The 24,276-nt window shown below is 41.9% G+C and overlaps 1 protein-coding gene across 5 annotated transcripts in view; it reads right to left on the bottom strand.

Moving 5' to 3' along the window:
- Positions 1-24,276, bottom strand: part of TNRC6A (trinucleotide repeat containing adaptor 6A) — a 168,680-nt gene that overhangs the window by 73,567 nt on the left and 70,837 nt on the right. The window lies entirely within an intron of this gene.

Raw genomic sequence — 24,276 nt, forward strand, 5'->3', positions numbered from 1 at the left:
AAAAACAATCACCACCATACTTCTCTTTTAAAGTTGTTCGCCTGTAGTTCAGCTTTGAACACAAATGCCAGGCCACAGACAGGGCCTCTAGTGCACATCCATCTGAAATTCAGAGCCAGCAGCCCCTCCAGCCACTAGTCCTGGTCACTGCTGTGCCACAGCAAGTCTATTTCACAGATGACTGCCAATTTCAAAAATGAGATGTCAAAAGGTGAAGACAGATCACACATGGATAGGTTCACCACATCCATAAAATACCGCTGCAGACAACACCACAGGGGTGAAGTGGGGCTTTATTCAAAGGAAATCTAGATGCCTTGATTAGAAGCCTATTTAGGACAGTAAAGGCAACAATTTACTTAATCGTATTATCAATTGGCAGATAACATCTAATTTGGATAAACTTCATTTACAAAGTATGTGCAGAAAATAGATTTAACTGCAGTCATTTACTGTAAAAACAGTGTTTCGTTGCACACATTTGCAAATCTATGTGGAAGCCGCAGTGCCAATGTCAAGGCTCCTCTGTATACTGCAATTCTAACAAAAATGTTCAAAGTCTCCCAAGTTGGAGCACACAAACCTGGCCCTTAATCTATCCATTGCTATATATGTGCTCCAATTCGGGAGACTGAAAATCAGAGTTAGGACTGCAAAACAGAGGAGCCTTGACGTGGGCACTGTGGCTTACACATATATTTACAAATGTGTGCAAACTAAACCCTCTGTTTTTAACATGAACCGGTACACAGGGTCAATTTGGTTGTTTTGCAGACTAGCTGGTAAGGGTGCTGGGAATGTTGCGACGTGCATTGCCCATTCATGTGCATTTTACTGCAAAGGCTAGCTATAGGTTGGGGTGGTTGCCACTTTTTTGTACAGTCATTTACTGTGCCATATACACAGGGGTGAATTAAAGTGGCTGTAAACCCACAAAAAAAAAAAAAAAAAAAAAAAAGAAACCACACACAAACACTACAAGACAAAGGCATAATGAGCTAGTATGCATAGCATATTAGCGCATTATGAAATACTCACCTTAGATCAAAACCCCCGCAATGGTCCCAGTACACAGCTCCGGCTGGCGACATCACTCCCAGAGTTACTTCCGGGTATCGTGTGCTCTAGCGCTGTGATTGGCCGGAGCCACGATGAAGTCACTCCCGCGCATGCGTGAGCCGCCGTTAGCGGCACACTAACTGATGCAAGGGCACGAAGGAGCCGTTGCTTCAGTGTGCATGTGCCAACGGGGGATATATCCTAAATTGTGCAGGTTTAGGAGATATCTGGGGTAGCTACAGGTAGGCCTTATTATAGGCTTACCTGTAGTAAAAAGTGGATTGTGAGGGTTTACAGCCACTTTAACTGCTATTATATAGGAACAGTAACATTGTTAATGTTTTAGATAAGCATGTAAAAGTTCAGTTTAAGGGCTCATTCACACGGTTGCTCAGCCCAGTACAGCGTGAAGAGCTGCTTGTTTACTTTTCTGAACTAGCCTGAATATACATGCGGGCAGCTCATATACAGTGCCTTGAAAAAGTATTCATACCCCTTAAAATTTTCCACATTTTGTCATGTTACAACCAAAAACGTAAATATTTTATTGGGAGTTTATGTGATAGACCAACACAAAGTGGCACATAACTGTGAAGTGGAAGAAATAAAGTGGAATAATGAAGTGGAATAAATGGTTTTTAATTTTTTTTTTTACAAATATCTGAAAAGTGTGGCGTGCATTTGTATTCAGCTCCCTTTACTCTGACACCCTCTAACTAAAATCTAGTGGAATAAATTGCCTTCAGAAGTCACCTAATAAGTAAATAAAGTCCACCTGTGTGTAATTTAATCTCAGTATAAATACAGCTGTTCTGTGAAGCCTTTAAAGGTTTGAAGAATCACCTTAGTGAAAAAACAGCATCATGAAGGCCAAGGAACACACCAGACAAGTCAGGGATAAAGTTGTGGAGAAGGTTAAAGCAGGGTTAGGTTATAAAAAAGAATACAAATGCACGACACACTTTCAGATATTGATTTGTAAAAAAAATTTTAAACCAGTTATTTTCCTTCCACTTCACAATTATGCGCCACTTTGTGTTGGTCTATCATACAAAATCCCCCAAAAATACATTTATGTTTTTGGTCGTAACATAACAAAATGTGGAAAACTTCAAAGGGTATGAATACTTTTCTAAGGCACTATAAGTGAATGGATATGCATCGGATGTATAGACTCGCCCACACAGCTGAGAGTTTCACAGGTATGCAGTGCTGTACAGAAAAACAAACTAATGGGTCTTCATTCTGTACAAGGCTGAGCACCTGTGTGAAGGACACATACAACAGATGTAAACCCTAACAGGATGACATCTAGTTACTAAGGCACATCAGACAATAGAAAAAAAAAAAATCTATTAGATATAAAATGATTATATATATATATATATATATATATATATATATATATATATATATATATATATATATATATATATATATATATATATATATATATATATATATCTCATTTAATTATAGGTGTGGCTTCCTAAAGACGCGATTTTTAAAACTAGTCAAGGCTCCGCGGACGTCATTTCCTGTTCCGGTGTGACGTCTCGTCCGGCTCGAACTGCCGGTTTTGGGAACACACGCTGGTCACCATGTGGTGCAGAGGTGCTGGAACATAATTAGACTGTTTACATTGGTACAAAGCTTGGACAAAACAAGTAGAATATCATTAGTTTTTATGTTTTATACACCTTGGAGTAATAAAATACTACACCATGGTTGTTAATTACTAAAGGCAAATCCACTTTGCATTAAAAGTGCACTTGGAAGTGCAGTCGCTGTAGATCTGAGGGGGATAAGCAAGGAAAATAAAACAGCATTTTTGCTTGCACATAATTGGATGATAAAATCAGCAGAGCTTCCCCTAATTTCAGATCTTCTCCTAAGATCTACAGGGACCGCACTGTCAAGTGCACAGTGGATTTTCCTTTAGTAAATAAACCCCCATGAGTACTTTTATGGTTTGAAGTCATGGTGTTTCTGAAGTACTAACTAAAGAACCCAGAGGAGTAGGAAGATGTATGGTGTGATCGGTTTGGAGGAGATATCCCAATGTGCTCAGACCTTTAATAATATAAAGGTCACTGGATTGATGGTGAATGTGCATTTCACACAGAGTTTGGTGATTTATGGTGGCACAGCTGCAAGATTTCAAAAGAGCACATTTAGGATTCAATACGGAAGGTGGAGGTCTTCATTCATACTTATGGACTTTTTATTATCACTTTGTATAAAAGTACATTAAAGTTTCACTTTTATTGAATCATGGTCTAATATTTATGAGTCTTAGCTATTTTCCTTTTTTTGTTTTGGAGTGAAACACAGATTCATCCTGAAGATGGCAGCTTCACGATTTTTAATTTTGATTTAAGCAGGCGTCTTTAATTATGCCATATTAAAACATGGCTTTTGCCTTCTGTAATCCACAGTTACATCTCAGTGCTGCGGATCTCCTGAGTCTCTACGAGAAGAACGCGAAACTGACTATGTAGGAGCACAACTGGTGATATATACATACAACAGAAAGCGCCTGAACAGCAGACCTTCACGGCAGGATCATCAGTTATTTCATTAATGAAAGCTGTAGTTTTTGAAAAGACTGAAAATGAATTTTGAAATTCAAATATATGTAAACCTATTCAAACTAAAGCGCAAGCCCTCACTAACCTCTGTAGCTACAGGTATTGTACAGATATACATCTTCCCAATTTTACTGCACAGACACTGAAATCACTTGTCCTTTCCCCTTTTTTTCTCTAATAGCAATGACTGCCAGCTCTCTAATGTAAACAAACAGCATATGTGCTACAAGATGGATGATACTAACTGAAACTTGATTTTTGTTTGCCTTGTGATCTTTGAGAATGAATGACATTACATGCAGCTACAGAATCCGTGGGGACATGTTTTTAAAGCCGTTTTACTGCTTGTTTAGAATTAGTAAATACTTTAAGTGGAACTTCAGTCCCCTGAGTATTGCATCCTCCCCGTCAGATCCTGGGAGAGTCTTTCGGCACATCTGTGCATGCGCAAAGACTGCAATGTTTAGATCTTCAATAATAGCCATCTTTGCACGTAGAGAAGATACACATGTGCAAATATTCAGGATGTTGCAACATGAGATTTACTTAAAGTGGTTGTAAACCTTTAGAGACCACTTTTCACTACAGGTAAGCCTATAATAAGGCTTACCTATAGCTACTGTGGATATCTCCTAAACCTACATGGTTTAGGAGATATCCCCTGGATCGGCACATGCGCACTGAAGCAACGGCTCCTTCATGCCGTTGCTTCAGCTGATGTGCCGCTACCGGTGGCGTCATCACGGCTCTGGCCAATCACAGAGCCGGAGCCCGCGATACCCAGAAATAACTCCGGGCAGAGTGGTGTGCCGGGACCGCTGCGGGGGCTTCGATCTAAGGTGAGTATTTCATGATGAGCTAGTATGTTATGCATACTAGCTCATAATGCCGTGGTCTTGCAGGTTTTTATTATTTTACGTGGGTTTTGACTGTGCATGGAGTATGGACTGTGGAAGGGGGTCTGCTTCTGGAGTGCAAAATGCACAGATGGGGAAAGTAGTACCCTGCTGATATATATGTAGCATCATAAACGACCCACCAACTTAATAAAATGACAACTCTGCACTATGCAACATAACGACTATGGAAGGTGGAGCAGTCCCCAAATGAAACAAAGCAAAAATAGTAATAAACATTTTTTAAATCAATGCAATAAAAAGGGACAATAATAATTCCTTCATTAAAATGTCTTTTAGTTGCAGTGCATTTATATTGTGGCCATGCACTCTGTTTATAGGAAAACTGTATCAGGGACATTTTTAAGAAATCAGTGGGCCTCTGTGCAAAGATCATAAGTGGGGCCCCATTGCTCGATAAAAAAACTGTGGTGTGCTTACAGAAGATCCACAGTGAAGAGCGGGCATGGTTTTTATTGTGTCGGGGGTATTGCTAGAATTGTGGGCACCTTTGGGCGCCACAGTGAATAGTGGGTGTGGCCAAATTGCATTAATGGCAGGAGGGGTTTCAGGGGCGTGGTTAAATCAGACAACATTATTCTGTCCCCCAGTACAACACCTAATCCCAATCCTAATCAACACCTAATATCTCCCCCCCCCCAACCCCTCCCCCACCCGCTGGATAAGTCTGCTCCTCAGTACAATTTTTTTTTTCCCCAATTTTTTTTTTTTTTTTTTAACACACTTTGATCAGAGCAATATAATGTTACTATGTATGTATACATTGTACTACTATGGGGAAGTGATCAGGATTTTTTTTTCATTAGTGTATTGCATTGCTATATGCAAGCATTTCACGGAATTAAATCGATTCATTGTTTCTTTTGTTGTGATTAGCTGTGATTGGTCAGAGCTAATCACATGGTACAGATGGGCTGTGATTGGCCCAGTCTGTACCATGTGATCACACTGACCAATCACAGCTAGCAACACAATTGTATACAATGGATTGCTTGAAAGGAAGCCATCGATTGTTTACAACTTTCATGTGACCTGCTGTGATTGGTTACGGCAGTCACATGGAACCCGCAGCGGGCCGGTACAGTCATCAGCTTTTTCCAGTGGACGCAGCCGGTGACAGATCACGCCACTGCGTGGTCCCGCGGCGTGATCCAGGAAGATGTATACTAGAGTGTATGAACAAGTGAGGGCATGGGGATTCACAGGTGTTCTGAGCATCCCTGTGCAGGCAATTCTATTCATGTCAATTGGGACATGCTCGCTGCTCCCAATCTTACAACTGTGTGGGTGCACAGCCCCCGAACATAGACCGTGTGAGTTCAGACACATGCATTCACACCCACACGGATTTCAAATTGAGAGCAGCAGATGTGTCTATGGGTGCTGCACCCCAATTGACACCAATGAAATATTTGTGCATCCCCGTGTGGGTGAACACAACCTCGCACAGGTGTACACTGTAGTATGTTCTGTGTGAATGGGGCCTTGCTATGTTTATTTATTTTTTTTACAATGTTATTTTTAATAGTTTTCGATATCTGTTTGCAATCAAGAGAGTGACTGAGGACATACAGTCCTTATTCCTTTTCTCTGCAGCCTTAGCTGCACTGCATATGAATGAATAGTCTCTATACAGAGGCTACTATTCATTCACAAGTTTACTATGCTTCAGTTATGAATGAACACAGGCGGGATCGGTACCAATCGGTCACTGTGTATTCTGGAGGGGGCTGGTAAACATGACATTTACCAACCCTGTACCTCCTGCTCTCCATTCTCATACCGCACCCAGCAGCAGCTGTAGCCAGCGGGAGGAGAGGATGCTGGCCAAGGATCAGTGATGGAGGAGGGGTACAGTACGGGGGGGGGGGGGGGTCGGTCAGTCAGAGCAGTGCGGGGGGAGGTAGAGGTAAATACCCCTGTGGCTCCCTTGCAGCACTCAAAGTTGGTGGGAAGGAAGAGCAGGAGATGACAGCAGCAGCAAGGAAGCTACAGAGGATCGGTGCGGCAATACGCTATGGTGAGTGTGTTGTCACCCTAGGACAGGAAGTGTGCTACTGGCAGGATCACCAGGAAAAAAGAAAAGAACACAAGCTTATAATACATTATAGTAGATGCCCTTTAAAATTAATTGATAAGACTAAAGAAAACATTTTCATTTTAAGAAAATGTGTTCAATTTTCTAATCATTATTCGGGTCAGATTCACAGTAGTTTTCAACCAGTGACTAGAAAATTTGAAGGTGCTAATTGAGAAAAGGTTTTCTCAAATTAACCACTTCAATACAGGGCACTTATACACCTTCCTGCCCAGACCAATTTTCAGCTTTCAGTGCTGTTGCAGTTTGAATGACAATTGCGCGGTCATCCATCACTGTACCCAAACTAAATTTTTATCATTTTTTTTCCACAAATAGAGCTTTCTTTTGGTGGTATTTGATCACCTCTGCGGTTTTTATTTTTTGCTAAACAAATAAAAAAAAGACTGAAAATTTTGAAATAAAATAAAAGTTTTACTTTTGTTTCTGTAAAAGAATTTTGTAAATAAGCAAGTTTTCTCTTTCACTGATGGGCACTGACAAGCACTGATAAGGCGGCACCAATGAGCGGGCACTGACGATGGGCGGCACTGATATGCGGCACTGATGGGCACTCATGGGTGACACTGATGGGCACTGAAAGGCTGCAAAGATGGGTTCTTATGGGTGGCACTGATGGGCACTGATAGGCGGCACTGCTGGGCACTGATACGTGACACTGATAGGCATCCCTGGTGGCACTGGTAAGCATGAGTGGGCATGGATTGGCAGCTGCCTGGGCACAGATTAGTATTTCCCTGTGGGTCTAGGGGGCATACCTGGTGGTCCAGTATGGTGGCCATCCTGGTGGTCCTGGGCGGGATCCGGGGGGGGGGCTGTGCTGATAATCAGCACAGACCCCCCACCCCCCGTCAGGAGAGCAGCCGATCGGCTCTCCTCTCCTCGCGTCTGTCAGATGCGAGTGGGGAAAAGCCAATCACCGGCTCTTTCTATTTACATCGTGATCAGCCATGATTGGACATGGCTGATCACACGGTAAAGAGTTTCGGTCAGAGACTCTTAACCTAAATCGGTGTTGCGGGGGTGTCAGTGACACCCCACAACAATGATGGGCGCGCAGCAGCTCAATATCCTGAGGCTATCATATGACGCCCAGTCAGGATATTGAAACCACTTTGCCATCGTCATTCTGCTATATGGCGGGCGGCAAGTGGTTAGAGTGGAAGTAACGTTGATGTGTAATCAAATGGCTGACAAGGAGGGTATTTATGACAGACACTATTGTTTTTTTCTGCCATAAATGCATCCTTCTGCCTGTCAGCTGTCATGTTCGCTCAGCCAACATTTACGGCCCCCCAATCCGTGCCACGGTGATGTGACTTCCTGTGTGCATGCACGGGAGTGGCGTCATCGCGGCTGGGCCTATCAAGTGATCAAAGGTACAGGACCCAGAAGGAAGACCGGGCGAAGATAGAAGCATCCAGGGCCTGCCGGATCGGTCCCAGCGCTGCGCTGGAGGACACCATATGACAGGTAAGTCTGCCATAATGTACTATTATGCTGTGCAGACTAGTACATTATGGCATAACCCACCTGGGTGAGCCATAAAAAAAAAAAAAAAAAAAAATATAGCTGACTTTACTTCTGCTTTAACACATTTCTAGCAGAGTATATAATTTTCGTTCATGAAATTACATTCATTCCAAAACTAAATGGTAAAAGCAAATACAATTTTTAAGTACTTTCAAATGTCATTTGTCCAGTCATGGAATGTACAAATAATTTTTGTACAGTCGTTCGAAAATCTACTAATATATATATATATATATATATATATATCTATATCTCTCTATCTATCTCTATCTATCTATCTATCTATCTATCTATCTATCTATCTATCTATCTATCTATCTCTCTATCTATCTATCTATCTATCTATCTATCTATCTATCTATCTATCTATCTATCTATCTATCTATATATATATATATATATACACACACACACACACACATACACACACAATTGAAATATGAATCCAAGGACACCTAGAACTCCATTACTTGAAGGGAATTCACTATCAAAGACAAGGTTTGCTTAAATTTATGCCCAAGAATCTAAGAAAACATCAAACTTACTGTGTTCACCAAGTGACAAGCTGTTAATCTAAGACATATAAGAGTTTCCATTTTTAAGGCAATAATGAGTCACTAGACAAGCATGTACACAGCAAGCTCATCCAAGAGACGTGTGCAGCACTGCTGAATCCATTTATCTGTATGTAAACCCTATTACCATGCAAAGCAAACAGGGACAGCTTCACTATTCACTGTGCAAACGTAAATCTGCAGCACAAGTCAATCCGGCAGTTCTGCCTGTCTAATAGTAAATCCCTTCACAACAGCAGAAGCACAACAAATACCCTATTCCCTGCGGTGATTCTCATGTTACAGAACACCACTGGTGCTTTACTTTACATCAATAAGGAGGAAAAGCCAAGCGATGGTACAGTGCGACACACACAAGAACCTGTGCTTTTGGCAATAAAAATAACCTAGTAAATCTATAGTAAAATACGTGAAATGCTGCACTTCCTCTATGGCATGGTAAACTTATTATGAATTGCAGCAACTGCCCACTAAAAGCAGAGAGAGCGCCCTGCTAGCAATCTGCTCTCCCTTGTACTGGTATTTTGTTTTTGCCAAAGCTTTTCATAGCAGGCTTACGTGCGTAGCATTCATGTACGGCTCCCGTCCAGAGGACAGCGCAGACACTGTAAAACCTATAGGAACAGGGAGGCAAGGACATAAACACGCACATGCACACAGCCAGCTGTACAGACACAAACCTGATGGAAATCCAAAAAGGAAGCCTCTGAGGCGGTAGTTACGCAGCAAGGATCCAAGGCAAGACGTTTCCAACTCCTGTTGCTCTCCCACTCAGCAGACTTCATGAGAAAATGGAGGAGAAGCATGGTGTCATTTTACTGCCGTGGAAGTCCGGTTTGCCAACTCCTCCTGACGGAGGGGCCCGTTTGGACAAGTGCTCCCTCCCTTCTAATAAATAATGGCAGCTGTCTTAACATTAGAGCTGCCAGGCTCAAGAAAAGGGGGCAAAAAAATATATTAAAAAAACAAAAAAAAAAACACAAAAAAAACAAAAACACACAAAAAGCCAGAAGCTAAAAAAACAGTTTGCTCAGAAATATACGGAGTGCAATAAATGGCAGATAAAGGCTTTGCGCTGTGCGGTCACTCTCTGGGATGACAGTTTAGGAATGCTGAAGGGCACACAGAGGAAGTCTGGCTTTGAAAGCACACGTAATCCGCAACGCTAGAAATTTCCCTGTAGAGGGGGAAGAAAAAAAAGAAAAAAAAAAATGGCTGTAGCTGAGTGCAGCTATCCGCTCTGGAAAATATCTTCAGTGTATGCCAACCTATTAACTCACTGAAGCCAGAACCTGCAGCTCCCGTCTACAGGCAGCCATTGTCAAGCTTGTCAAATGCCTGACTCCCTCGCTCTCCCTTCCCCGCAGACAACAGGGAGCGGTTAACCCTTCCACAGCCACAGCAACCAGCAGGAGCGGTTCACAGCCGTGCATGGCTGGTGATGTAACAAGCGAGACTGTTTAATCCGCCAGGACAGCCACAACAGAGGAAGGGGACATTAGGAATCCACTTCTGATTTAACGGTTAAAATGCCTTCCTGTACTTTATAGGCATATATGGAGGTGGAAATTGTGCAAGTTATAAGCAACTATTACTGCACATCAGCGTGGCTGGATGATTATACAGAAGGCAGCTTAGAACAAACATTTACAGGGATTTTGCTATGCAAACGGACAAATTAACCATTTGTATGTGAAACTGCTGCATAGCCATATTTGCAGCTTTTTTAAATATATTTTTTAATCGCAGATGCTGGCTACAGGAGCAAATCAAGCAATTCTGTACAATAAGAACTGTGATGTAAAAGTGTATCCCAAAGGGTTAATATTAACGTAAAATGCACAATCAGATATAAACCGCAGCAAAGAAATATAAAGAACACAGCCAACTACCCATAAAACAATCCTCTTATTACTAAATATATATACACCGATACACACACATATTTTTTATATATGGTCTAAATATGGACCTTAAATTTTGTTTTGTTTTTATACTGTGGCTTACAAAACTATACGTAGCTCTACAAATATATGAAGCAGCGCTAAAAAGAACATAGCACTCATTGTGAAAACACAAAACAATCAACATGACATCAAACTTATTACGTGAAAAAACGTGTATAAAGAAATCACACCAAATATGTAAAGAAGTGTCCATAAGACAAGGGCTGAAAAGGAAAATTATATGTGAAACAAGAAAGTCCAAAGGAAACAAATCATCCACGATTTGCTCCACCAGTGTCCTCGCAATCACAATTCGTAGTGCTTCCACCGCCAGGTGACACCAAGTATTAAAGCCTCTTACCAGATCCTGTGGACCATCATACGCGCATTTGACCATACTATATGATGGTCCACAGGTGGTGGAAGCACTACGAATTGTGATTGCGGGGACACTGGTGGAGCAAATGAATCGTGAATGATTTGTTTAGTTTTACACAGAGCAGTCCAGATCCTCCACTTCTCGGGTCCCTTGCTGGCGCTCCTTGCCACTCCCTCCTGCCGAGCGTCCCCACAGCAAGCAGCCTGCTATGGGGGCACCCGAACCACTGCGGTGTGTCCATTCAGACACGGAGCTGTGGCTCGCCCCCCCCCCCCCCCCCCCTCATCATTGGCTCACTGACTGCAGCAGGAGTCAATGGTGCCCCGTTGCGGTCTCAGCCAATGAGGAGGCAGAGTCCCAGACAGGCAGGACTCTCCTGCAACATCGCTGGATTGAGCTAGGGCTCAGGTAAGCATTAGGGAGGCTGATGAACACAGAAGGTTTTTTTTACCTTAATGCATTAAGATAAAAAACCTTCCGACTTAAGAACCACTTTAAGACACGTACACGAGAGCAGCCAATGCCTGGTATACGCTTTAAGGTTTAAAAACAAAAAGTGGGAGAAAAAAAAAACAGGTGCAACTGCCGTAGCGTAGTCAACAATGTGTATAGTCAACTGGGCTACCCACCTCATTGTTTAAAGTTTGTCTTTCAGTTTTCACTTTGTAACTTCTGCAAACATCTTTTATAGTTTATTACATTGTCACACATACCATTTCTTTGAGATCCTTTTATCATACCAATGAGGTCATTTCCACCACACTTAGCATATTTTATACAGACTTTGCCCTCTGAAGAGTACTCTACAGTGGACCACTTTTCAGAGGGCAGTTGACATGAATTGAGGAGATGCCGTGTGGCCCGTTTTAACATCTTCACATTTTATACAATATTTGCTTTGCAGTGGGCTTAACCTCCCTGGCGGAATTCCCGAGTGTGGCTCGGGGGTTAAATTTCAGTACCATTAGCGGTAACCCCAAGCCACACTCGGGATTGCATCTCAGGATCCTGGTGCAGGTTACTTATCTTGTCCCCAGGATCCTGCGATGTTCCCCCTGCTGTGTCCTCCGCCCGATGCCTCACACACAATACATAAACACATACAGTACCCTGTAATCTTACAGATTACATTACTGTATACAATAATTTCACCTCCCTTTTGTCCCTAGTGCTTTGTCCAGTGCCCTGCATTCAGTTCTATAGTATATATACTGTTCTTTCTGCTTGGAAACTTGAGATTGTCCATGGCAACCAAAAAGTGTCCCTTTACGTCAAAAGTGGTTTGAGACCAGCTAGAAAACAGCGATAGTAAATTAAAAAACTTGCAGAATTGAGCGATAGTGAATCGTGGGGAAATTAATTTTATTATTTTTTTTTTATTATTTATAGTTAATTATATTGTAATTTATGAATTTGTGTTTCAAATTTTATCATACCCGGGATGTCTACTAGACGCTTGTTTGGACAGATTTAAGTGTGTTATTAATAAGAATTACAGGCCTAATATATAAAACATTGTACCGCTTTGAGACGTAAAAATCTGACAATCATACCGCCAGGGTAGTTATTAATCCCTCTGGAGCTTTGCACTGCTGGGCAGTTTTCCCTGCCCCTTGCTTTTTGTTTCAGTCTCTACACTTTAACTACTTCAGCCCTGAGCCTCTTCTTGACACTTGTTGTTTACAAGTTAAGATCATTTTTTTTGCTGGAAAACTACTTAGAACCCCCAAACATTATATATTTTTTTCCTAACACCCTAGAGAATAAAATGGTGGTCGTTGCAATACTTTCTGTCACACCGTATTTGTGCAGCAGCCTTACAAGCGCACTTTTTTTTGGGGAAAAAATAAACTTATTTGAATAAAAAAATAAAACAGTAAAGTTAGCCCAATTTTTTTTTTTATATTGTGATATATGTTTTGATATGTGATAATGTTGAACCGAGTAAACTGATACCCAACATTTCACGCTTCAAAAATTGTGCCTGCTCGTGGAATGGCAACAAACTTTTACCCTTAAAAATCTCCATAGGCGATGTTTAAAAATGTCCACAGGTTACCAGTTTTGAGTTACAGGTGAGGTCTAGGGCTAGAATTATTGCTCTCACTCTAACGACTGCGGTGATACCTCACAGATGTGGTTTGAACGCCATTTTCACATGTGGGCGCTACTCATGTATGCGTTCGCTTCTGCGCGCGAGCTCGTCGGGATGGGGTGCTTTAAAAAAATTTTTTTTTTTCTCTTATTTATGTTACTTTTTATTTTGACACTGTCTTCTTAAAAAAAAAAAAAAAAAAAATTGGGTCACTTTTATTCCTATTACAAGCAATATAAACATCCTTTGATAATAGAAAAAAAGCATGACAGGAGCTCTTTAATGTGAGATCTGGGGTAAAAATCAGATCTCATATTCACACTAAAATGCAATAAAAAATAAATAAAATTCTCCTTTAAGAGCTATGGGAGGAAGTGACGTTTGACGTCGCTTCCGCCCTCCCATGCTATGGAGCCAAGCGGGGCCATCTTCCCCTCAGTCGGCAGTCAGGCATCCACGGGAGAGGACACGGTCGTCTCCGCTGCTACTGGTAAGCGGCAGGGACAGCCGGAGCGCGGCGGGTGACCTCTCCCGCCACTGATAAAATTGAATTCCACTTTTTGCAGGAAAAAAAATGCAAGGTCTTCCTACAGCTCAGGTCCAAATCAGAATACAAACCTTCTGTTCTGGAGATGGAGGAAGTATTGACCACTTTGTGTCCGCACTATAGCAAAAAGACGGCTACAGCATGGGCTTAAAATGCCGGCAGGGCGTACAAAGACGTCCTCCCGTTCTGGCACGCTCTGTGATCGCCGAGTTGTTGTGCGCTCAGCTGATCGCATGGTAAAAGGCCAATCACAACGGGCCCTTTACCACGTGAATAGCTGTCAGCCAATGACAGCTGATCACAGAAGTAGGCAGAAGCCGATCTCCGGCTTTTTTTTCCTTCATGCTGTCAGCGTGAAGAAAAGAAGAAAGCCGTTAACCAGCTTCTGTTAGAGGGACATCAGTCCCCTTAGTAATCACCAGTGCTGCTAATCAGTGCCCACCAGTGCCTCCAGATCAGTGCCCACCAGTGCCTCCAGATCAGTGCCCACCAGTGCCTCCAGATCAGTGCCCACCAGTGCCTCCAGATCAGTGCCCACCAGTGCCTCCAGATCAGTGCCCACCAGTGCCGCCTCAAAGCCGCCTCCCCAGTGCCGCCTCAAAGCTGCCTCCCCAGTGCCGCCTCATTAGAGACGCCCATCAGTGCCGCCTCATTAGAATCGCCCACCAGTGAAGGAGAAAAATTGCCCGTTTGCAAAATATTTTACCAAACTATGAAAGACATTGTTTTTAAAAAAAAAAAAATGTATTTGTTTAGCAAAAAATAAAAAACCCAGTGGTAATTAAATACCACCAAAAAAAATATTTGTGTGAAAAAAATGATAAAAATTTAATTTGGGTACAGTTTTGCGTGACAGCGCAATTGTCAAAGTGCGACAGCGCTGAAAACTGAAAATTGACCTGGTCAGGAAGGGGGTTTAAGTGCCCAGTAAGCAAGTGGTTAATGGACTACAAATACATTGGCATTGCCATACTTGCACTCCATTCACAACTACAGACTTCTGTATGTGGGGGGGGGTGAGGTAATACTTGTTAGGGTTAATATACATATAAGGGTCCATTCAAACCAGGACAGACCACACTACAATATGACTATTACTGTAATTTGTGGAAGCCCATTTACAAAAACAAAATGGACTAGAACGCACCCCAAGGCATGAAAATGTAGGACTTGCTGCATTTGATTTGTAGCATAGCACACTTCTACACAAATTTTGAATTGCGGTGTGCTCTGGTACATTTGAGCTATTCAAAGTAACAGCACGAAGACGCACATTTTTTTTTTTTTTACAGAGCTGAAATACAGCCCATTAATTGTAACGTGTCTATGCAAGCCACGCTGTGCATTCTTCAGCAAAAAAAAAAAATAATAAAATGGAAAAAATCAGCTTTTTTGGTCAGCAATTTACGCCTCATGTGTGCAAATGCGCACAAATGGGCATTTACATATTGTGCAGAATAACGCGAGAATACGTTTTTGTGTATTTGCATAAATAGCCGCAAATACATAAAAAAATAAAAATAAATCGGAAAAACGTAAATGCGCAAACAGGACTATCATGTGCATGAGGCCTTAAAATGTATGTAAAAATCAAAACTTTTTTCCTATTATTGGGCAGTGTAGGAAATGGCACCTTTGTCAGTCCTTTATTGCTGTCTATGTCCCTGCTGGGGAGAATCACCCTCTATCTGTCCTGGTGAACATTGTCTCTGGCACAAAATGGAATGGAAATCAAACAATTTTTGAGCCATCATAGAAACAGTTGAGGGGGAAAAAATGCTGATGGGAACACTTGTTTTGGTGACAACGGTCTAAGGCTGGATTCACACCTATGCATTTTTAGTGCTTTTTGCAGATCTGCACTACAGAACGTGTTCCATAGGAAACCATGTTAAATGGACTGTAGTGCAAATCTGCAAAATGCAAAAAGCACTAAAACTGCATAGGTGTGAATCAGGCCTAAGAGGGCATATCACTTCACTTCCTGCTGTGTCCCTGGGACAGCAAAAAGGATAGGTTTTAACTCTTCTCATCTCTAGCCAAAAGCAAAGATAAATGCCAAGTAGACACGATGAGAATATCAGACAAATGATCATCTGTTTTTAATTTATTTTTTTGTATGCTAGTCTCATATTGAAAACAAATAGGTTACTAGTGTTATGAAAATTCTCGTAAAATTCTCATAAAATTCTCGTCCAGTCTTGGTCACTCGATTTTCTTTTTTTTACAGATGAATACTGTACTGATTAAAAGAAAATTGTTAGTTCTGCTATCGTGTGACAAAAAATGTTGGGCTTATACCTTCAGATAATTTAGCATGAACTGTTGTGATCGGCTCTCAAAAGTGGTATACTAACGATCAGATTATCGCAAGATCGCTCCTAAAGCGTTATTTTTCATTCAATTTTCCCATTGTGTGTACTGGGCAAAAGAGTTTACTTTACATACACTAAGGAAAGGCATCACCATGCCAAAAAGATGACTAGCATTTTCAGAGGAAAAAATGGCAGCCTTCTTTCAAGTCTAAGGCTCTGGGATGTAACCCCCGCCAGTATTTCACTACCATCTGTGTCCCTGTTGGGTAGAATTGACCTCACTTTCTTTCCCGATGAAGATGCAATAAGTGAGATCTTCCTAGTGGGGACAGACTTCCTACTGTGGGCCATAATTATTTTCTTATGTCCTGTCTTCCTCTGCCAGTGTTTTTTTACATGCAAAAGGAACACTAGGGTTCCAAATTATTTAAAGATTCTTTTTATTCCAAGGCAACATATTCTTATTTTCAGCTAGCAGACCAGGCCTAGGCTGCGGGATCACCAAGCTTAATCAAAAACTGATTGGGTTTGGTCTGCACGTGAGAAACTGCAAAGACTAAAATGCAAGTGGAATGTGCAAGGGAAGTAATTACAAAGCCATTTAGTTAGGAGCTCCAATCAATACTAGCTGCAAAACAAAATGTGCATGGCTAAGAAAAGAATAAATAAGGGAACAGGCAGGGATCGCCAACATACATGCAGGTGCCAAATAATCACACCAGCATCAATTGGACAGCGTACAAGTAAAAATAGCTGGTTCATCTATAAGCCAATAGTTGTTGTTCAGTAGTTACTTGTATACTAGCCTCCAATTTGGCAAAGAAGCAATGAAAACAAATTGTGGGTTTCACACATGGAAATGCACAACAGACATTCAGCTGTGTGCTGACAAATGTCAGTCTGCTCTTAACCGCCTTCACTTAAAGTGGTGTTCCGCCCGAAATTATACTTTTTAAATAAAAATACCCCTATAATACACAAGCTTAATGTATTCTAGTAAAGTTAGTCTGTAAACTAAGGTCTGTTTTGTTAGTTTATAGCAGTAGTTTGTTATTTTATAAACTTACAGCAGGCCGTGGCCATCTGAAGCCAGACTATTTCTTTGTGGATCTCATCCTTGCAGATCTCGCACATGCTCAGTGCACCACAAGCAGTGTAACAGGTTTCAGGTCAGGTTTCCATAGCAATGGCAGTTTCAGAGGAAGTTGCCACCCCTTCCCAGAAGGCATTGCAAACAGGAAATGATGCGATGGGCCGCGGTTTAGTGAGGGATGCTGAAGAGTTGTAAAAGTGGGTGGAACTCCACTTTAAGTCGGGCACACACTATTCGTTTTTTTTTTCATGCAACCCAGCTGGATTGCAAGAACAAAAAAACGGTTAGCTCTGGTCGCAGACACTGTACTAACCATGCAAGGTTAGTACAGCGATCTCCCCCCCCGCTGAGCTGTTGTGTTCTGACAGGGGGATGACGCATCGCGCCGCCACCCCCCCCCCCCCCCCCCCCAACACTCCGACCTGGGCTCTCTGCCATTGGCTGAGAGCAACGATCGGGAGTCAATCGGTCAGCTTCTGGTTTTCCAGTATGCACATACGGACCGACATACACATGGGCAGAATGTCAGCTGGTATTTTTTGTATCAGCAAATGTCTCCTGACATTCTGCCCCTGTGTGCGGGGCTTTAATGGAAAACAGATAATGTCTGAAACATTATCAAAGGATGAATTCAAAATCTGGGCTTATCAAACCCTTAGAGAGACTGTCAAGGTACAATAATAATAAAAAAAAAAAAAAAAAAAAAAAAAAAAAAAACATACAACAAACAAGTCTATACTTGCCTGCTCCAATTCTCTGGGTTCCCTGCTGGCGCTCCTAGCTGCTCCTCTCTGTCCACTGCCCCCACGGTAAGCCTGCATCCATTGACAGACAGTGGGACTCGGCTCCACCCCCCCATCAATGTCTTTGATTGACAGCACCAGGAGCCAATGGCCCTGCAAAGCCAGCGAGAGTTCTATCAAATTAGCAAACCCATCAGATCAGTGAACGTAAATGACGTTCCGGCAGCTGCGTATGCGTTCCACCGCTACCATGTTTGCGAATCTGGAGATTACTCATGGCTGAGGACTCTCTCCCAACCCCCATGGGTCCACTGTTCTGTTAGATTAGCGAACCCATCAGATCAGCAAACGGGCGTGATGTTCCATCAGCCGCACATGCGTTCCACCGCTACCAGGTTTGATAATCTGACAGAACACCTGCCGTCAGAAGGCGGCAGCGGACATCTCATTACACCCAGCTACGTCTTGAATTTCAGAGTAATTTTAGCAATAAAGTGAGCGTATATAAAATATAGTATATTGAAATCTATGATGCTGTTCGGATGTTTCATTTTGAAAGCCTTAGGCTACATGTACACTGCTGCTAAACAGACGTTTAGGAGCAGTTGGGTGTTTTTTTTTCCAACTGCCCCTGAACTGTCCCCTACACAAGGCAACTTTTTTGTTCAATGGCCAAATGAGAGCGTACAACTGACTTTCTATTCAGTAACTCAATACACAAACATAGCGGGTGGACGCCACTAATTTTATTTCCTGTATTTACAAACATTCTGCACAATTATTCCCATTAGTCCTCATCTCTAAGGCTGCATCCACGCATTTGTATGCGCGACTTGCGCGTTTGTATGCAGTGTTTGAGCTTTGGCGATTTTTTATTAGCCAATAGAGAAAACTTATCTGTTGCATCATTTGTTGCTAGGTATTTCAACTTTTTTAGCTTTTCCATTAGCTTTTATTTGTTTATTATTATTCATTATAATGTTTTTTCGTTCAAGCAGAGTTCTGCTTGAAAAAAAAAAAAAAATTAAGTCAGCAGCTACAATTACTACAGCTGCTGATTTTTAAAATAAGGATACAAACCTGTCCAGGGCGTCCGCGATGTCCTCACCCAGATCCGTCCCTTCCCTCGGCTCTGGGTGGAGGCCCCGGCATCTTCAGTAAGGGAATCAGAGCCCGGCTCCCTACTGCGAATGCGCGAGTTGCGCTGTGCATTCTGAGTGGTCCCTGCTGTCTTCGGGGAGCTGCGTCTCTCTCATAAGACAGCGGGGGCGGGGCAGAGGGGGGGCCGGACATAGTGTAGATTGCCGCGGATACTGCAGCGATCTTTCGCTGGAAGTGGGAGCAAATACCTGGATTAGACAGGTATCTGCTCCCACCTCCCCCCTGCAAGGTGCCAAATGTGACACCGGATTTATTGTCTACTATTACATATTATTATTAATAGAATAAATAAATGTAAAATACATAAATAAAAATTAAATAAATTCAATAAATACTAATAAATAAATTAAACCTCAACTTTAACCACTACCCCTTAAAAAAAAAAAAAATAAATAATAATAACACTCTAACACAAAATAAATTATTATTAGGGGTTTGTTATTTTATTAGTATATTATTAATAATTTTATATTTTGTAAGGTTAGGGGTTAAAATGTTTGTGAACCAAAAAAAAAAAACCCACTAAGGTCCTGTTCCTTTAAAGCAGAAGTAAACCCATCCATAAAACAGTTGCATTTACGGCATGTGCCCGAAACATAACACTCCCATCGGTTGTGCTCTTAACCAAACTGTGAAACCGTCCAATGGCTGGTATCATAATTGATCACATGTCCAGCATCATGGCAGTTGTAGATTAAACAGAGGCAAAGATGGCAGCTTCCTTAGCTGAAACCGATAAGGGGGTTTACTTACACTTTAAGGCATGAATAACAGCACAGTGCTTGCGCTGTGCAATTCTTCCCTTCCTAACTGGTAATAAACCTGGTTGATACTGCCAGTTCCTGAGTCCCCCTGCCTTTGCTGACCACAATAATCATAGCTGCTGAGCCCAGACTACTGTGGTCAATTTACGTGCCTCGTCATCCGCAGCCCTGCTCTCCCCTGACAGTCTCTCCCCTTCTCTCCCTGTCATCATAAGATTGCTTTCCTCCCCGCCCCCCCCCCCCCCCCCCCCGTCTCCATTTAACTGCATAATGCAGCACATAGGAAAGGAATCCCAGATATGCTGCCATTAATGAAAGCGTAAGCATTTGTTAGAAATGAATAGGGGAAATACCTTTTCTGACACTACAGCTATGCGGTCACATGATCCCCTATGCTGGCCAGCCTCCATCTTTGCAGAGAAGCAGGAGAGGCGGAGATTACCCTGTGACATTAGCCGGTCAGCAGAGGGGAATCTTGGTTGCAAGAGATTGAGGCTGGCCAGCACACAAGGATCATGTGACAGCTGCAGTGTCAGAAAAGATATTTTTCATGTTCATTTCTAACACACACACTTTCATTAACCACTTCAGCCCCGGAAGAATTTAACCCCTTCCTGACCAGAGCACTTTCTGCGATGCGGCACTGCGTCAATTTAACTGACAATTGCGCGGCCGTGCGATGTTGTACCCAAACAAAATTGATGTCCTTTTTTTCCCCACAAAGAGAGCTTTCTTTTGGTGGTATTTGATCACCTCTGCGTTTTTTTTTTTTTTTTTCGCTATAAACAAAAAAACAAGCGACAATTTTGGGGGAAAAAAAGCATTATTTTTGACTTTTTGCTATAATAAATATCCCCAATATTTAAAAAAAAAAAAAAATTTTTTTCCTCAGTTTAGGCCGATATGTATTCTTCTACATTTTTTTTTTTTTTTTCCCCAAAAAAAATAACACGCAATAAGCGTATATTGATTGGTTTGCACAAAAGTTATAGCGTCTACAAAATAGGGGATAGATTTATGGCATTTTTATTATTTTTTTTTAGAAATGGCGGCGATCTACGATTTTTATCATGACTGCGTCATTATGCAGACACATAGGACACTTTTGACACTATTTTGGGACCATTGACATTTATACAGCGATCAGTGCTATAAAAATGCACTGATTACTGTATAAATGACACTGGCAGGGAAGGGGTAAAAAACTAGGGGGCGATCAAGGGGTTAAGTGTGTCCTAGGGAGTGATTCTAACTGTGAGGGAGATTGGCTACCTAGGACATGACAGCAATCACTGCTCCCGATGACAGGGAGCAGTAGATCTCTGTCATGTCACAAGGCAGAATGGGGAAATGCCTTATTTACATCTCTCCGTTCTGCCGCTCCGTGACACGAGCGCAGGACACCGAGTCTGAGGGTCCCGCAGGCACAGTCATGGAGCGCGCCCACAATGCTGCTTCCTAAAGGGGAAGTACCTGTACGTCCATTTGCGCAGCCGTGCCATTGTGCCGACGTATATCATCATGCACTGGTCGGCAAGCGGTTAATGGCAGCATATCTGCATGTGATACATGTAAAGTCACTTTACACTTTAATTATTACTTATTCATGTATTGTTACATCTTAATTTATTTTATTATTTAGGATTATTTTTAGCCATTTGTGTATTTTACATTTATTCATATATTACTTTTTTTTTTTCATTTGAGCAGTAAATCACGCAAAAAAAAAAACCCCGCACAAACAGCGCGCTTCTATTCATTTCTATGAGGATAAAAACACACCAAAGACGCTCAAATCTGCCCGATTAGAGCTACAAAAAAAATCTCCAGAACTTTGAGCTTCAGGCATTTGGCTTCAGGCAACTTGGAGTGGAGATGTGAACCATCTCCATAGAGAATTGATTTTTTTTTTTCCCCCTCCAGCGTTTTGGAACTTCGAGCTACAAAACACTGAGGTGTGAATGGGGCCTAAAGAAGCTTACTATTTTACATCACTGCTACAATACACAATCATTCTAGAGTCCATATAATCAAAAGCCGGCTAAAGCAACCAGTATGAGTATGAATTGTAGGAGAAGACATGTAAAGTCCGGGAGAACAAAAACTCTACACATACAGAACTGAACCCACATTCCAGCTCAATAAAGCTTGAATGCTAACCACTTATTTACACAGACGCTCACTATTAAGCTGCTGTTAGTTACTTTTGCAAATGATAGTTGTCTGGCAGTCATTGACACCTTCTAGATCAGTGGTAGACCTTAAAGAGGTGGAGATCTACCTGAACAACACGGGAGAAGTCAAAGATCACTGGGCACAGTGTTGCCCAGTGTCGTCTCCTCACACCTGATATAAACCTCCAATTGTAATACTACTATATCGCAATATGGAAATCGCTGGTTTGACTCATGTAGTGAGGAGGCAACATATCGCCTCCTCACCACCTGTCAACACAAACTTGGATTGCTTTTTAGGGGAGCAGCAGTGCCTGCTGCACTTAAAAATGAGCCCTTAGTTGCATTTGGAAGTAACACCCTCAGGGCTTGTTCACACGTAAAGTTGGGGGTGGTAAAACAGCAGGATATAATAGAAGTCTATGAATAAGAGCAGCAAACCTTCAGGAAATCTGCAGGTACACTGCACTACACCCACGGAGTGGGTAAACCGCAGCACATCAGTGCGTAAGCAGCCCTAAACTATTATTCTCAGTATATTGCTTCACACTGACCTGAAGATCTCTTCTTTCCTGCTGCTGGCACCACTCTGGGGATAAGAGGTGAAGTGCAGATGATATCTCTCCGCATGGGACAGGAGCCGGCACTACTGAGGAAACAGCTTATGGGGCACTTGCTCCCTACTACACCTCCAACTTTACAAGTAGTCTCTCTGCATTGCACTCTGATGCTATGGGATGGAGGGTCAGCGAGCCCAGACTGAGATCTACCAGTCATCTGTCTGCAATCTACTGGTAGATCGTGATCTACAGGATGCTGATCCCCGACTAGATCAACCTTTTAAACACCGAGAAACCCTTGAATTAACTTCGTGGTTTCAGGGAACCCTTGCTAGAAATGACTAGATCTACAACTCATGATACATTAGTGTGATGGTCAGAGGGAAGATTGCTCCTAACACTTGTGGTTATTGGGAATTACTACCTCCTTACAGATAGCCAAAAAGATCAATGGGGTCAGTGGGAACTTATCTGAGAGGTAGGAATTGCCATTTACTTAAGGAACCCCTAGCAACTGCTGGAGGAACCCTATGGTTTTATGGAACCCTGTCTGGGAAACCCTGGTCTAGATTTAATCATTTGAGTCTCAAGAGTGGAACAAAGAAGGAATTCTGATTTTAATCTGACTTTCCCAATCTCTATAACTGTTCCAGTTAATTGCCTATAGTATACAATGATCAGCCATTACATTATGATCACTGACAGGTAAAGCGAATAACATTGATCACTTGATACAATGGGGCCTGAAAATGGGTGGGATATTATTAGGCAGCAAGTGAACAAGTTGTCTCAGAAGTTGATGTGTTGAACGCAGAAGAAAATGGGCAAGCATAATGATTTGAGAGACTGACAAGAACCAAATTGTAATAACTAGATTACTGGAGTGGTCAGGACCAATCAAAAATGGTCCAAGCAAGGGAAACTGGCGAACCAGCGACAGGGTCATGGGTGGCCAAGCCTCACTGATGCACGTGGGGAGAGGAAGGCTGGCCTGTGTAGTTCTGATCCAATAGAAGACCTACTGTAAGCCGCATTCTTGAGCGTAGCGGCTGGATGACAGGTCTGCGTCCGCTCCGCTTATGCAGATACATGTCTTAATAAGGTAAGCAACCACTCAAGTAATCCTTAAAAAAGTTAGACCAATCCAGCTATAAAATCTTCAAACAGTAAAAAAAAGAAAAAAGAAAAAAAATCACCTGTGCTACCAGCTTTTTAAAGAAAAAAAAAAAAAAACTTGTTTAGTGTAGGTGGCTGCAAACGGTATATGTGTTCCGACACAACGAAAATTTAAAAAAAAAAAAAAAAAAGCCTGTTGCACCCCCCACAAACATGCATAGAAGAATAATAATTTTAAAATTAACACTCACAGCCTCATTAAGCATACAATGCCTTGAAAAAGTATTCATACTCCCTGAAATTTTCCACATTTTGTAATGCTACAATCAAATACGTAAATGTATTTTATTGGGATTTTATGTGATAGACCAACACAAAGTGGCACATCATTGTGAAGTGGAAGGAAAATGATAAATAGTTTTTTTTTTTTTATAAGTCTTTTGCAAGCAGCGATTTTGTGTACATCCATGATGACTTTCTCAGGGGTACCCCAACATGTGTTTTCACGGTTACGTGACTTCCTTAGGGATACCCCTGAGGAAGTCACGTGACCGTCACAAAACGGGTTGGGCGATGACAGGTAATTGACAGACTGAATAAACCGTAAGTG

This window comes from Aquarana catesbeiana, linkage group LG06, assembly GCF_042186555.1.
Source record: "Aquarana catesbeiana isolate 2022-GZ linkage group LG06, ASM4218655v1, whole genome shotgun sequence".
NCBI lineage: Eukaryota > Metazoa > Chordata > Amphibia > Anura > Ranidae > Aquarana > Aquarana catesbeiana.